The 17475-nt window shown below is 39.3% G+C and overlaps 1 protein-coding gene and 1 non-coding gene across 2 annotated transcripts in view; both read right to left on the reverse strand.

Moving 5' to 3' along the window:
* Window positions 1-17475, reverse strand: part of LOC124155763 (nucleoredoxin-like) — a 505092-nt gene that overhangs the window by 308540 nt on the left and 179077 nt on the right. The window lies entirely within an intron of this gene.
* Window positions 15617-15718, reverse strand: LOC124156677. The gene has a single exon (XR_006864380.1). It is a non-coding gene; the product is annotated as a U6 spliceosomal RNA (small nuclear RNA).

Here is a 17475-nt window from a genome sequence, read left to right on the forward strand (position 1 = left end):
GTTTACATTCTTTCATATTTCGCGACATTCGGATACGCACACGAGAGAAATATACGACAGGTTTTTCTACAGGAATTTTTCAAATTTCACATTATAAATATTTCAATTAAGAGGTAAGAAAATTATTATTGATATCAAAATACTTTGTAGAAACAACTAAAAATAATACTACTCGGAAATTCCACTGACAGCTCAATGGAGAAACTTTGTCTACCACCAATCTAGTCATTATTATTTTAGAGATATCCTTTCAATACTTACAGGCTACTCTGGATGACAGCTTACTCTGATACTAATCTTACAATTTACTCTTTTTTTCCATATACTCCACTATTTTGTCCAGTTTGTCCCTTCCCCAATTATTAAACTGAACTATAATCATCCCAAAAGAAAATGCAACACGGTAAATATTTGTTTCATTCATCAAAAATAAATGACGAAGAATTTTAATTAATAAATCGTAATCAACAGTCAGTCGATGATGAGAGCCAAGTGTCTTTAATTTATTATCTAAAAATATAATTTCAACCCACTTATACAGTCCTAAAAATTTTATATAAATTGAATCAACGGTGGCAATGCAAATATTAATATGTAGTTAGCGAGACCTTCCGGCTTCATAGGAATAATTTAATTGAGGAAAAGCAAAAAACCTACTTATGGTAGCTAGGAGACTCAATGCAAAAATGTTTCTAGCTGCGAAGTGAGAGAACAGAAAGCAAAACTGGAATAATGGCAAATATCTATCTCAAAAGTTTTACTTTTTATGAAAATATTTCATGAAAAAGTTAAACACAAATATTTACGAATCAAATACGCCTAAACCCAGATGTAGCCTCGGACTTGTCAAAGAAAATACTCGAAATGCAAGGTGGCGTAGGTAACAGAAGAAGGACTTGGCCCCCCGAGCATTTATGTTTATAAAACCACTAGCCTCCCTAAGGTGAACTCGATCCGTATCTATCCGAACCAACATTTGGGAAATTATTTCTTTTCATAGCACCGAAAAAATCACAGTAGAGGTCTTTTATATTGGAGTTTTGCAACAAGTTAATAATAAACGTTCACGAACATCCATTCCCTATATAGGGGCAGCCTACCCAGGCAGAATTGAATCCGCGACCTTCGATTTGGCAGGCGAGGCCCAGGAAGGCCGAGGGTTATAACATTAAGCGAGTAAAAAAAGAAAGGTAAATTTTCCTCGCCGGTGATTCCTCAAAACGGAAGGCCGATGTTGCCTCGGTATAAGGGATGAGAAATTATTGAACCACCTAGCGTTAGCCTCATATGATCCCCATGCACCGCTCCTTCCGATGAAAGCCCTCTTCCTTCCTTTAGCCATAACCGCCAACGCTTTTGATTTTCCTCTCGGGCAGAAGGAAGAAAAAGAGGAGGTTCAGAGGTGTGGAGGATCGCCCAAGAGTAGATGAGTCCGCCTTTTTCCGCCACCGCTCCTTCCCCATAGAAATAATCCTCGGGACCTTAGCCCAGCTTTTTCCACCACCACCACCCCTTCCGCATACGCGCCCTCGCCATTATTCTCCCGGCCTGCTCCCACCACCCACCCCCGAAACCACCCCAACCAATCTTCCCTTTTAATCCTCAGGCCCCGCCCTAATCCTTGGGTGCCTCACCTCACCCTCCCGACTCCTATCCCACCCCCTCTCGTTCATTCCGCGCCACCTACGACCGGCCTCTCCTTACTCCTTTCATCTCTCTCCCTCCACTACCCAACGCCTTTCTTCTCCCACGCTCTTCCCTTTGCAGGGTATCCGCAATCTCTACCGCACCAACTTATTTCTCCCTAGCAGGCCGATCAAATTTTGTTCTCGAAAGCAAGCATTCCTGCTCACCTCACCAGCATCATCAGAATAGATACTGCCGTCAGTAGAAACACAAGAAAAACTGCCAAAACTGCTACCTCTATTCCTAAATCACCAACATAAGCGGCCAATCCCTGGTGCTAACATATTGCCCAAATAAGATAATTAAATTCCGCTTCTTCTCAACCACATCCTTTAACGGCCATTGACCATGTGTGCTTCGATCAGCGATTTGTCTTTAAGCAACGAAGCTGTACTCCCACAAAATATTCGGGAATATCATTTGGGATTGTTCTCTCCTAAACTACACACTCTACGGTCTAAATAACATCTGAAGAGCGGTTCGTAGATTTTAAATCAAAACTAAGCAGTCGTCCTTTCGTGTCCTACTGTCATTGATGTTTCATTCATACCCCTGGCGTATGAAATTAAAAGTTTATAAAGGAAGATAGATTATCTATCTAATTTTAGGCAGAAAATAAATAAATCTTACATCCTTTTAAATACCTTACATCTTTCACCCATATTAAGAGGCCACCCAGTGGTCACACACATTCCATGAACACCTAAACGAATCTACTTTCCTCAACCCGTTTGGTAGCCGCTAAAGACGTGTTCCACTGCATTTGTTCGTAGGCGGCGGAGCCTGAGAGTATTTTTTTCGGATTGTGATAACGCTTTGGCGGCCACGTCATTGATGTTTACCGCGATTCTGGTTTCCCTATTAAGAACAATTTCTTAGAAACTGAAAAATTAAACATACACAATAACATGTATGTTAGCAGTTCAAAAAAAGTTTTGCCAATAAAATAGTGATATACAGGATATTTAAGTAGCTTAATGATATACCAGAACTTGATTCCAGTCATATTTGCTACCATTTACAATAATTTCTTCTACTGTATTTACAATAAGAAGTTAAACGTACAAGCATAAATGAATGCTCAATTCATGCTAAGAACGATAAACGCTGTTACAAATAATAAACACTTGTGACGTTGAACGAAAATAAGAGGTAGAGCCCAAAAAAATAATAACAAAAAACTCTCCACAAGGTGATGAACTCACTCATCGATATCGCATCCAAATTCGATAACAGGAACTCATTTCTTTCACTTATTTAGTTCACCTTCATCAACCCGAAAACAGCACACTGAGGCCTCATCATTGCGGAGTTAGACAGTAAATAATAGTGGAAGACCACAATATCCAAACTGCGGATAGGGGCAATCTCCCCGGCAGGACTTGAACACGCAACCTCCGGTTTGGCAAGCTATCATGTTACCTTGCCGTCACTAAGGCCTGTGAGTAACAATTAAAATGCATTTAATTCTTAACCACAGGATCTATCGCCCTTCGTTGCCAGTTGTTGTCCACCTGAATAATGATCTCGAAACCATTGCGAAAGTAGGACCCAAAATTCTTCATTGCACAGCCCAGCATGAAAGGGAGGTCGTGGGATAATATTTCAATGAGACCGTAACATTTTCACCTTATCTGTCCGACATGCGTGAGCTACCAGAGATAGAGAGAGGGAAACCCTAATACAAAGTCGGATTAGAAGGCCACCTGACGGAAGCCATTTTCCGTCGGTCATTCATCTTTTCAACCCCCTGTCTGCCATGTCAAGACAACTTTGTCAATTCCCCTCGGCTGGAGACGAAAGCTGCTGGCTGTGTCCTTCGACGCTTGGCTCCGACCGCAAGATGGAAAAAATATGTAGCAAGTCAAGAACGCAATTGCTGACGCGGCAAGAGAAACCCACACGGACGGAATTTCGTCTCCACGATTTCTTCTACCGCTCGGTCTAAATTTGTGAACAAAAAAGACCTACAAAAAAACACGCTTCGTTTCCAAATTCTCCACCTATGCCCACCCTTCTACAATTAAGTTGAGCAGGAAACTAAATCTTACCTAATCATTTAAGTATTATTTATTATTAAAATATTTACCGATGAAGGTGGGTTTTTTACAGAGTACTTAAGAAATATTCTGGTTGCCTCCCCTTCCTTCATGTACTTCTCTCTTAAATTCACGATAAGGCCTACTCCCTTTCATTTTACCTAAAAAAATCCTATTATCTTCCACTATCTCCCTCATTTATCCAACATTCCACACTCTAACATTGTTTTCAACATCCTCTCCCCGCTAAATACTCGCTCTATCCATGCTTTCTGCCTCCTCGGTAACTCATCTAGAAGCTGCCTATCTTCACCAACCATATCCAGCACTTTGCCATTCCTCCTCCTCTGCGTCCACTTCAAATTCTCCATTTTTCTTCATCACTCTGGTATAGGATTGTTTTTGTCACCGACTTATTATTAATTTCCTCGTACAGAAAAATTCCTGACAACTTGCTAGATGACCTGATTTTTCAACTTCACTAATAGTCACCACATACATCGGAGGCTACGTATTAGGCTAAGATTGCATTCCCAAGTACGAATAGATATTTTTCAGAGCAACATCATCTAAGAGAACATTATGTTTCCAAGTACGACAAAAACGTTAGGGTTACAGAAATATTTTGCTGAACGGATAGATACAGAAATTTGATATTTTTTCTTCTTCACGAAATTCTCCTATAGGTGAACGACCAGTGACCTAATACCTGCTACACGCTCGCCGAGTATTCATGAGGCTAATCAGTCTTTCTAGCGACGCTTGCGGGGTACTATGTAGATATGTACACTGCACACTAATAAAACCCCTCCTTTCAGGCAAACATCTACTTAATCCTACTACGCGCCTCACATTAACTTTGCTCAAGATTAATTAGATACGGAGGTTTTCAGCGCACGAACTTTGTCATATATTTTTCTATTCTTGGGAGCAGTTCTAATTCGGACCCTTCGTTTCAGATGATCTCATTCTTCTAATTATGAGGTACTTATGAGAGGTCACGGGAGAACATATTTATTTCCAATATGTTACATTTTCTGATAAAAATAAGTCGCCAGAAATCGGATGGAACGGAAAATTCTCGATCGCACAATTAAATGCAAATTAATATTATTCACCACCTTTATGTACTCTTGCATGAATTATTTATATTTTTGCATTTTATATTCTCTGAGCATAAGAGTAAACCTCAACAGGTATAATTGTAGCAGAGAATGACGGCAAAAATCTACCGTAAACAGGAGGCGAAACAAGCCAAAAGGGCAATAAGTTCCTCAGTTGATAATTATACAGTCGATTCCGTTTAATGGGTCCACCGGTTACTTGGGGCAGCCGCTTAATCGGGGCAGATCTTGAAGAACAGAACACAATAGAGGAATATCCCAGGGTATTCTCCGCTTAACTGGGACAGAAAGTCGCTTTATTGGGCCATGAGTCGATGACATAGACTCTATACTCGCGACGAAATTAATTTTTTTTGTTTTCACATTACTATTTTTTTATATTTTCCTCCTTTGATTTACTCTTATTTTTCACAAATGTTCCTATTCTTGCCCTATTTTGAAAGCTCTTGTTGTTATACTATCCGCAAGAGGATAGAACTTTTCTTTAATAGGACTTAGTGAAAGACATTCATTCAGCGTCGCCCGAGTCTGTGAAAAATATTTTTCACTAAATTGTTATAATTCTTAAAAATGATAATAAATTAACTAAACTCACTGATTTATTAATCAAAATAATAGTTTGATAAACTTATGTTGCATTATAAACATTCTTTAGTCTTCTTTCTATCATTTTAACGCTTGTTTATGCCCATATATAGGATAGTTGGCCTAATTGGGGCAGCCGCTTAATTGGGGCAAAGTGCACAAGTCCCAATATGTCCCAATTAACCGGAATCCACTGTATTTCCTTAAGCATTTAGGAACCCCGGTGCGTAACGGAAAAAAGAGACCCATTGGGTATCACATACAAAGCTAGGGTGAATTTTTGCTCAAAATATTTTTTACGCTTACGTTTAACTAGAGAATTCAGTTAATCCAACCATGCAGCATAGCTTTCCTCTCACAAGCGACTAAAATAAAAAAATAAAAGGATAGTGTCACATGGAGTGATTTTTTTAAATGCACGAAAGCAATCTTCTGGATGTGACGAAATTATAACACGCCATACCTGGAGGTTAATTAATTAATACGATTACCGGCCGACGACAGAACTGAGCGGTCGAGATAAATGCGATAAAATCATTTCCGACATGCAGATGCTGATTTAGTGGTGAAAGGGTTATTTTTGTCATGTGAGTGCGTACACGCGAAGGTTAATTTATCTCAGCGACGCCGCCAGTGCGAGAGACGAAAATTGACCGTTTCAAAAATAACCAACACAGAATGTCGGTTAGCCTTTGATCACCACTGCGTTGAAGACTAAAGTTACCACCGTGACTGACTAAATACGTTCTTCCAATTTTATTTTTTCGCAAACTTCTCTACAAGCTACTTCTTTAGCCTCACAAAAAATTTCGTATCGTTGGATAGAAGTATACTTTTTACATTAAAGAGGACAGAATAAAGACATTCATTCCTAGTGTCGCGCACCATTTCAGGCATGCAAAGAGGCAACTAATGAGGAAAGGGAGATAGATTATAGAACTAATTCTAAGATAAAGGCTGACTTAATGCGTACACGATTAAGTCGAGAAAAACAAAATAATCTCAACCTAACTATTTAAAAAATAAGGAATTGCTGACTGATTATTTCACACATTTCGATAATAATGACCATTGTTAACTAAACGTGACGTTAGCCAAGTCCAAACAAATTTCAGTTGCTATTTTTCACTTCTTAATCATTTGAGGATGTCCACGATTACTTCCGTTAATAACAACACAAACTTTATTGAATATTTCATCTAACATGTTATATGCTACCGGTCATCCGACACAAGTCCTCACGTTCACTGCATGGGTTTACTTACGCGATACAAAAACGAATCAATTTACAAAGTAACAAGTACATGACAAAATGCACGGTAGCAAAAACGCGTTGCGGGGGAGACAGCTACAAATAACCGGACATTACGTTTTTCTCCCGGGGAGTAGGAAAAGTGACAGCACATGAAATATCACCGGGACAGAAATTTTTAATAATGGAAACAAAAGGGAGGGAGAAATGTTTTTTTTCCCTTCTGACATAAGGGTAGAAAAAATGATGGTCTTCAGGGGGGAGGGGAAGAAGGATGGTTCGATGGGGATGGAGGGGAACACAGGATCTCGGATGGGCTATCCTCATTCCCCTCCAAAACTACATCCTTCTTCCCCAATCCTCTTCCGGAAACGGCTACCACATAAATTATCCAAACGCCCTCAAGGTTTACAAAAAAAATTAAAATAAAAACAAAAAATCTCCCGCGGGAAAATATGCTATGATGGTTGGCCGGATGGGAGGGACGATTTGATAGAGATAAAATATGCATGCATAAAGCAAACTAAAATAGGCTCGGAAGGCAGCGACGTATTGCCCTCATCCGCAAGCTCTGAGCTGAGATTTCCTGAGCTATACATCGGATGCACCATCAAATTTCATATGTGCGCCGATAGGGTCATTTCCCGCGGAGTTTTAGTCGGGAAAAGTGTAGTCGCCTTCTGTAAAGACCCTGGAAGGACACCCCGTAACGTCCATCGTAAGGAAATTTAACCGATCGTTATCTACCTCATTATCAAGCCATTAGTCCAAGTTTATCAAATACTGCATCCAACTCAATCGGGACTTTGTTAGCCTATTGGGTATATTGCTTGGCTCCTGAAGGGTCCTCGCTTCGAATCGCTGGTGAAGCCTCCTGACACCCCTAAACAAATCCTCCGAATGCGAAGTGGAACTGGCCCCGCATCCCTGAATGTGGATTATGAACACTCCTGAGGCTTAATCCGAGGAGAGCTCTAACTCCACTTATTCACATCAATCTTCGGGTTGAATCACCGAGATAGTGAGTTTTCCCACTCTTTCACTTAAGTACATTTGGTTTTCCCTGGAATAAAGAACACTCAGTCATATTTCTCATTCCTACGCCTATAATAGAGGAGTCGTACTAGTAATTCAAACTAAATAACCGTTTCATACGCAGCCTGACCGTCTTGTTGGCCATAGAGGATGTTTTGTCCATTATCTGACTGCCTACTATGCGTATACAAGAGATCCTAAGCATGCATTAATGAACTTGGATGGGAAGATACTTCAAGCAAACTTCTCTGTCCGTCAGATGGGACCTATGACGTGCTCCACTTGGTGCCTTTCGTTAAGAGCAAAACAACGACGTCGCATGATCTTCCTCCACCCTTTCTATCAAACCAATGCTGCAAATTCTGTTTGTTTGAGTGCCTCCTCCACGCACGCACTAATATAGATAATGTAGTACATACTATGCAGTAAACATTATTAAATCGATATCAATGAAAATTTAATTGTTGTGACGTATCTTCAGCATCGCAATAAGTAGAACTATTTTTATATTGCACACGCAACATTGAATACTTGATGATAGGCATATATATTCCAACCAACCACCCAAATAAACAGATAAATAGTTCTGGCAAAAGTTAATGGCGTTGCGGAGTAGACAATGTTGAGCATGGAATAGTCACCAATCCAGTCATGATTTTCCTAACTTTTCCTTGCAATTCTTCAATTAAATTCTTCATATGCCTTCAGTTAACTTGAATTCCTCCTGCTGTACGCCGAAGTGGGTCATTGAATGAAGGGCCTTTCTTTGAAAAAGCTGGAGATGGAGGGGCGAGGAAGTTTTACTACCTACTCCAATCTACTAGACGAGTAAAATTGCCGAGTCTCTAAAACTCTAAAAACTCTAAACTCTAAAATCCCATTTCTTAGTTGTCTATGCGGCTATCCACGTGCTCTATTTCCCCTCCGTTACTTCTCCCACTCAGTTTAACCCCCCTGTTCTGAGTATTCAGAACATGTAAGCTTTCGCAAACACTGTAGCACCGTTGACATTTATGGTTGAAAATTAATAAACAAACGAAAACGCATAAAATAGCTCCTATCCAAAATACGTCGACCCGAATTAGTTTTCCACCAGCTACTTTGATAGCGCACAGAGGCGGCGCAAAAGGGACAATACGAATTTGTCGGGTCGATCGCGAGGATGGAAACGAAGTGTAAGGGGATGTTTTTATGTCACCCGTTTATGTCATGGCCCGAAGAGAGGGAAATATATGAACCTGAGTGAATGGTTCCTGTTTTACGGGACGTATGCTACCGCGTGTGTTCTTTGCATGAAAAATAACCCCTGGATTCTATCATCTCGATACGTGCCGATTTTTTTCACCGCCGTAAGACACGGTATAAATGTACACCAGAAGCGGATGGCTTGGCGGAATAAAATTGAATGTCATCGTGCAAAAGTCTTACATACCCTCTCATAAAAATGGCTAAGTACGTCGACTAGCATCATTGCACACGACAAAATCGCAAATCTCGGTTCCATAAATTAATGAATATTCTACGTTCATTCAGAAGTTGAATAATATGCACCCCCCGAGGCCGTACTCTGTCGTGGGTAAGGTTCAACTGCCCACGACAGTGGGTTAGTAAAAGGAAAGAAGGAAGTAAAAGAAGTAAATAAATTCGAAAAATGTACCAAAATAAAAATATACCGCAAATTGGAAAAACATGAACACGATACTCGCTCTGTCACACATCTAGCAGATTTTCCCCACAGCAGTTTTCTCATTTTAATTGTGGTGTATTTCACGCATTTATTTACTGTTTCCTTCCTTTCACCCAATCCCCTCCTTTGCATAACTACTTAACGAAACCAATAAATAGCAAGACTTTTCCAGGAGATTTCTATTCTATTCGGTCTTAGTTGCATCAAAAGCTCCTAAGGTGGGCAGGAAATTAGCTAATAATAATTCTTAATGAAAATGGTAAAAAAGGAAATTAAGTCCCACACATTAATGTTTCAAACGCGGTATGGGCGATTTTAATTACTTTCCGATATTGACTGTAAGGGATTAATTACTCTAATCCCATAAAAATCGCCTAAAATTGCCAAAGGTTTGTGCATGTAAAGCAAATTAACGGCACAGCAAAAGAAAGCAAGTGGAAAAAATTTGAGCATAAAGAGTTTAGAACTTATAAAATCGTTTGAGGCTTGATTTTGTGGAAGTTTGCTATATCCATGATAAAAACACAAATGGTAATTTCCACACTATTTAATTTAGCATTCAACGACCGACCATGGTTTCAACACTTTGTATCATTATCAAAGTACAAGGTTTTCCTTAAGAATGACACAAAGTATTGAAACCATGGTCGGTCGTTGAGTGTTAAATTAAATAGTGTGGAAATTACCATTTGTGTTTTTATCATAGTTTAGAACTTGTAACTAACTAGGTGATAAACATTATTTGTGCCAAGGGTGTTTACTCGCGTCAACCTCACCGCCTAAAAATAGACTAAATTATTTGCAGACCGCGAAAGGTATGAGTATCATCACAATTCTTATGTTGACAGTAATGACCGAGCATTACCGTTAATCATTTACTTGTGAATTACTTCAAATACAGAAACCTCATCCATATGGACACTAATATCACTCACTTAGGATATCAATTCATACTCCGAGCCTACACGCCTATTTAGTCTCATCATTCCAAAAAATACGGAGAAAGTTGGTTCCAGAGTTCACACGACAATTTAATGTCACTCAAAATTAAGCGCTTCCACTTATTTAAACCAAGTAATCTCTCAAACGCGCTGAAAATGACATCACGCGAGCAAGCCGTCACTGGAACATCTACTCATATAATTGAGGAAAAAAACTATAAGCTTTGGACATGAAGATTGAAAAGCGGAACTAAAGCATTAAGCAATTTCACACTGGCTAGTTTCCCTCAAGCTACGATGCTGCTCAAGGGACATTGACATGGCATCGGGAAAGAAATTTCATGCCTCCCATAACATGAAATAATTTGGTTAAAAATCAAGAAATAGTGATAAAGTTTTGATACACCACAGACACAAGAAAGAACTGGAGTTGTGATCCTGATGAAAAGTTAAAATGGATATATATTCCGTCACTGTTCGTCAAGGACAGATAATTGGAACTGTTCTTTTTACTGAATAAGATGAAAATTTATTATTAAGCTTATCCCGCATCTATTGAATACATCTTAGCGGAACATTAAATAGCTTTTTGTTAGCCGAAAAAAGTTTTTAAGTCATCCACTGTGTTTTCGGAAAAATCATTGTATTAGGCTAGTGCTTGTTGCCAGAAGTTGAATTTTATTCATTTAAATTTTGGATGATATGGTGAGCTGTGCATATAGTCATCATGAAACCAAATTTGTCTCATTCATGCAATATATTTCGTATAAGAGTTCACGTTTTTTCTCAGCTGTCTTGTTTAACCTTCACGTATCCTCAAATTGCTTCACTGTCCACATACTGGTTTATTAAAATTATGTATTAACTATATTAACTTTGTCTGTTCTATATAATTCCAGATGTCCGCCCAACCAAACCACTCCAGTGCATTTCAAGCCATTCGAAAAAATTGCCACATGCTTAGGCTACAAGCTGAGTAATGCCTGAGCTTCAACAACGTACAGGATTAGGGTGCATTTGGAAACGAATTAACCATCTCAAGCGTAAACCTGGAGCATACTAACAAGCTCCGAGGATCACTAAATTCAAACATGGCTGTTATAATCCCTACAATACTACGAAGTCATTCCTTTTTGCACATCGTTACAATTCCAAAAATAAGAACTTGAAAAAGAAGTTTTGAGCACCGACACACTTTTCTGCTCACGACAGCTGGACCACGTTTAAACCCTTAATTATCGCCATCTCTTCCCACACCCAATTCCATTCCCTCAAAAGTTCCTCCTCTTTAGAATTCCCACATCCCTTAAGTTAGACTGAGTGATGGCAAACTAAGGCGGAGCGGGCAATTAAGGGAAAGAATAGGCCCCCCAGAGACAAAATAGACAGAAATCGGAGGAAGTCGACCGGAACGAAACGCTTGGGAATTACCACATGAAGGGCTAATTCGAGAGTCCAAGACGACACTAATAAACGACACCCAATTCTTCGAGTTTCTTTTAGAATGAACAAGGATGGGAGAATTATATGATCTTAAACCTGATGTTTTTCCTACTTCCCATTCACTAATTTTTACAATTCTAGAAATTTCATTTCGCATCAATGACCGATTTCGCCTGATTCTACGAGGCAATGTTATTCGAGGATAAAGGAAGATTCGCGGTTACAAATGACAGATTAAAATATTTCCTTAGTAGCCGCCTCATGCAAGCAATTCCGATCATTATTAGCGGTTGCAAACTCAAGATGGCAAAGAAATTAGCGACTCTTGATACGATTACAATTCTACATTTTTATGACCATCTAATTTTCGCTGTGGCCACTTATAGATGAAATATCCAGAATAAACATCCACATAAGCAAAATGTTATAAGAGCAAACATGACCAAAGTTGATTTGAAAATACTGAATATAATATTCTCTCCTATAAAGTCAGTAAAATCGCTGGTGGAATGCATCAACGTCTAAATGATCTCCTCAGGCATTCCATTTACATCCAAAATCCTTTATGGAAGAGAAGATACCGGAAAGTAGATATGTCATGTAAAATCCACAGTATTTAGTGGAAAGTCTGTCTAATATTTATCAACTTATAATAACCATGAAATCACAATTTCGCTATGAAGGGAATATGCTAAACTACAAATAGGTAGTTAAATAAAATCATCATTCAATCAAAAGAACAAAACAGGGACCCATTCAAAATATAAACGTGCACAGGGTAAAGACTAAAATTAATTCAGAAGGTCCTCATTAAACAACGGAAGCCGAAAGAGCAAATTGAGGTCTTCGTTTGTTTGTGCAACAAATTGAACAAGCCCCTGGTTTGATTGGCTCTCTAGGGTCAGCTGATTCCCTAATGAATCTGATCTAATCTCCTTGATATGATCTCGAGAGAATTCTGCTGTGATGACGCCGTCCCCTTGAACGGTGTTTGATGAGGAGAGATTTGTCAACAAGAGCAAAAAAGATGGCGGTATTTTGGAGAGGATAGAGGAGGCAAGGCACCATTTTCCATGAAAGCTTATTCCATCGCGGGTCTCATACCTTACAGACACGTCACCAGTGGCTTTGGGGTCTTCAGTCCTCAACACTAACCCTTTCCCCGACTTTTTTACCTAGTGGCGACTACCCAAGATGTATCTCCATTAGAGAAAACTAGTCCAGGAATACCACCAGTGACCTGAAGTTTTCGAAAAAGCAAGCAGAGCTCGTAAACAACCACTACGACACCAATCCATAATCACTATGGCCGTTTCAGTAAACATCAACGACAGCTATTAACTTTAGCACTATGCAGATGAAATTTTAAGCATATTTATTAAAATTTAAAATTGTCCAATACATTGAATAAACAAAAAATAAAAAAAAGCAACCAGCACACAACACTGGCACTCCCCACAGCAAAGTCCTACCATCTAATTTCATTTTCCCCACGCGATTGGAGATGAAATGGTGAGTTTTCCCCGAGTTTATGAATCCTAGAGAGTGAGGCAGTGAAAACTGTACTGGACGCTTCAGATTTCCTGGTCTCCATCCTCGCATTAACGAGGCCCTTAGCGAAGAGGAGCTGACGAGGAAAGGGTAGGATTAAAGGGGTCGGATCGGTGTCGAGGAGCTGACCGCGGGTTCTTACATACCTTACACACATAACACGAACCGTGTTCTCTAAAAGACATCCAATCACTTCACATCAAATTGATTCGCACAGCCGCAAAGAAACCTCCACGAAATGAAGGGACGGACATTTCTTGCTGGAACGCATAAAGAGTAGGCCGCATTGAAACAATATTATTAAGAGGAAAATCATTAACTACCATGGTGAAATTTTTGAGGTCAGGTTGGAAGCTACATAGAAGACATTAGCGTACATACATTAGTCACAGAAAATATTTTTTTTAATATGGTGAGGACAGGTTTATATATACTTCGTTTGTTAATGGAGTGGGGTTGGTTCCGAGCTGGGATTAGTAATTCCTTGAGGGGAATGAGGGGGGGAAACAAAGTTTGTCACCCATGTAAACCTGTCCCCACCATATGTTTTTATATTTTCTGTATTTGATAATGGTGTAACATCCGAAAGCGGTCATAAAATAGAATTTTTTGTGGAAGTAACAAAGCGTCTGTTAATGGTAATTTAATTTTAGAGTCGCACTACGTTTCTACGTCCGACAGAAACGATAAAACAAGAGAGATAATTTGCCGAACAGTTAGGTACAGGAATTCGCATTTCGCGCATCAACAAAACACCTGGATTTTACTTTCTTGGCTTCGATTACTCAAACAAGGAAGAACATATATCTTTCAAAGAGGCACAAGAAATATACGTTAAAAACCGCACTAAATTTCCAGGTCAGTCAGCAACGATATAATAAACCAAACGGTAATTGGGTAAATGATTCTTAACATTTCGCTGAGTCCTCACTATAACATCCATGATGAGACGACACATTTGCATCTATGAAAAAGAAACTCAAGAAATACTACAAGGAAAAGCGCGAGAAACAAATAATTGCGCGAGTGTGGAAAGAGAAAAACTGAACAATCATTGAATGTGATGCGCGATAAAATCCAGGTGTTTTTATTTTTGTGATAAGGATTGCAAATAAGAATTCAATAGTGCGGGGACAAGAGGGTGGCGTAAAATTGCTTTGTCTCATAAAGCGGTAAAAGGTTGCTGGAATATACTGTATGTACCCTGAAAATGTCATGAAGATAACTAAATTTTAAACAAATAGGTAACACTTAAGGAAAAATAACAAAATACGCTGGGTAGACCAGGAGTGATGCGTCCTCTTAAAGTATTCTTCCTCCCTGTTAATTAAATTGATAGCAGAGAAAATGTGAAGTCTAATCAAAATTACACTATTTAATTGTCCCCTCTTGCACCGTCATAAGGGCGCTCATTGGAAAGTGTTGTGGAGAGGATACAAATTGCGTTTTACATGATTGCATTGGTGCCGAGTGAATAGTGGCGCACTTAATCATTAATTAAATAAAGCTTATCCTAAAAGATATCGCGAAAACTACAAAATATAGAATGTAAGATTCGTAGATGATCTTTAACTTGGGCCGAAAAGCCGTATCGATTCCTGGTCTCCGTTATTTTTTATCGTGATAATTCTTTTAAATGCTGTCATTTTTTACGGGGCAGGTTTTTTTTTAAACACAATCCGCGGGATTCAACCGAAAGATATTTCTGAATGACATGTCTTCCCGTATTTATCACTCGGATGCGGTACAAAGTGAATGTGTTTGTGCTTAGTGGTGGAAAATGCGATTTCCATTTCATCTTTTTTTGGAAGAGCAAGAGGGTTACATCATCCCGTCACTTCTCGTGCGTAACCGTGACAACCGTCCCCCGTGGGTGGCCCCCTTTGTTTCCGTCCAGCGATCTGACTTCCAACAGCCTGTCACAGCTCTCTTCACCCTCAAGTGTTTTCGAGGGTTCAAGGGCTCGAGAGAAGATTCCAAGCGATTCGGAGCAAGTGAACCCTAGGGAAACGGGAGCGGAATGTGCGACCGTAAAGGATGTAAAGCTTATGCGTTTAAATTCGTCAAGAGCATGCTCCATCGAATGGGATTTTGGCAAATCTTTGTGAATTATTGAAATAGACACTTGCAATTTTCCACGATTATAAAATTTATTCCGACCGAAGTTTCGAATTTACCACATCATCATAAAGGTACAAATGGTGTGTGGTGCATTAAATTTATAAACACATGATTAAATTTATAACTCTTTATGCTCCGGATATCTTATGCATTAAAATGTGGAACGCTTCAAGATATGGCGAGTCATCCTTGTACATGAACCAAGCTAATCTCATCTGAACAGTTCCATTTTAGTACTACTTCAAATTTTAGTACAACTACCAACGAAGTGAGTACGAAATGAACCATTATTATGAACTTTTAAGAGATAAAAGAGTGTTACATAGCCTTTATACGCAAAATATTGGAGCCCTAAAGAGTCTCGTAGGTTACGTGTGAGATTTATATTACTAGAGCAATTAAGAACTCATATCTTTCAGAGCAACAAGAGAACATTTAGAAATTTCATTTCACTCGTTAATAATTAAGTTACAAATCACTGGTAGCAGTTTTCGACATATCGCACCGCTTTAATTAGATTTATTTCGCGGATTCAATCTTTCTGCGCTGGATACCGTACGTATTAAAACGTAGAACGCTTCAAGATATGGTGAGTCATCCTTGCGCATGAATCAAGCTACTCTTGTCCGCACAGTCCAATTTTTAGCCCTAGTTCAATTTTAACTACAACTTCTGACGAAATGAGCACGAAATAAACCACTGTATCAATTTCTACGAGAAAAAAGAGAGTGTTACATAGTCTTCCAAGTAAAAATATTGGGAGCCCTGAAGAGCCTCGAAGGCTACGTATGAGGTTTATATTACTAGCGCAATCAGATATCATTTAGAGCACCTCGAGAGCATAAATAAGTTTCACTTTACTCGTAAATCATTAAGTTACATTTTATTCGTGGAAAATTTCAACGTATCGCGCCGCTTTTCTTCGTTTTTAATTTAGTTCGCGGATTAAATCTTTCCGCGGCGGATACATTATGCATTACAATATGGACCGCTGCAAGATATGGCGAGTCATCCTTGTACAATGTGCATGAACCAAGCAATTATTGCCTGAGTGGTTAATTTTTAATACAACTACCGACGAAGTGAGTAAAACATGCAAGGGCGCATCCAGGATCAAAACTAGGGGGGGGGGGTCATGCCATGGTTGCTCAAGTTATAGGTAAGATTTAAGAATGGAAAAGGTAAATGAAAGCAACATTTTAAGGAAACTTTAACAGCTCTTTATCACTTTTTTTAATTATTTGCTTGAAAAAATATTACTTTCCTTAAAGACATTTGCGATTTTTGCTTCTAAGAACGAAAAGAGAGTGTTACATACCCTTTATACTAAAAAGATTGGAAGCTCAAAGAGTCTCCGAGGCTACCTATGAAGGTTGGATCATAAGAGCAATTAAGAACAGATATCTTTTAGAGAAATATGGGAACGTCATCTTAGAACCGCAAATGACTCCTTACGCACCATCGAAAGCATCACATCACTCGGTACGCCCTCTTTCATTTTCCTCCTCTTCCTGAATACCCTTCCGAGCCTTCTTCATCTCGATCACACTTTTTCTGTCCTTATCCCATTCCTCCGACAGAAAATCTCTTCCTCCACACTCCCTCCTACACACACTCGTCCCTGCAATCCCTTTCGCCTCTACTTCCCTCCACACATCCCCTGGCACTGATGGACCGCCGCAAAAAAACCAGTCACGCCCTTGAGGAGAAGGGACCCTGGGGAACAGGAAAGGCCTGAGGTTCAAGGAACCTCTCCCCGTCCCACTGCTTCAAATTTCACATCTCATATCCTCAATTTTTTTCCCTGCCCTCATTCATCGCACTCCATTCCGAAAAAATAATCGAAAACTCTTCCAAAGTCCGTTACCAGTCGCTTACTAAAGAAGATTGGTACCTCTCGATTTGGGAAAAATAAAAAAACTTTGCTTTCTACAGCTTAACTATTAATCGTCGACTAGTTTCGATATACTGTGTCGTTTTAAAGACTAGTTTTTAAATTTAAGTTGTAGAG

Source organism: Ischnura elegans, chromosome 3 (genome assembly GCF_921293095.1).
Source record: "Ischnura elegans chromosome 3, ioIscEleg1.1, whole genome shotgun sequence".
Classification (NCBI taxonomy): domain Eukaryota; kingdom Metazoa; phylum Arthropoda; class Insecta; order Odonata; family Coenagrionidae; genus Ischnura; species Ischnura elegans.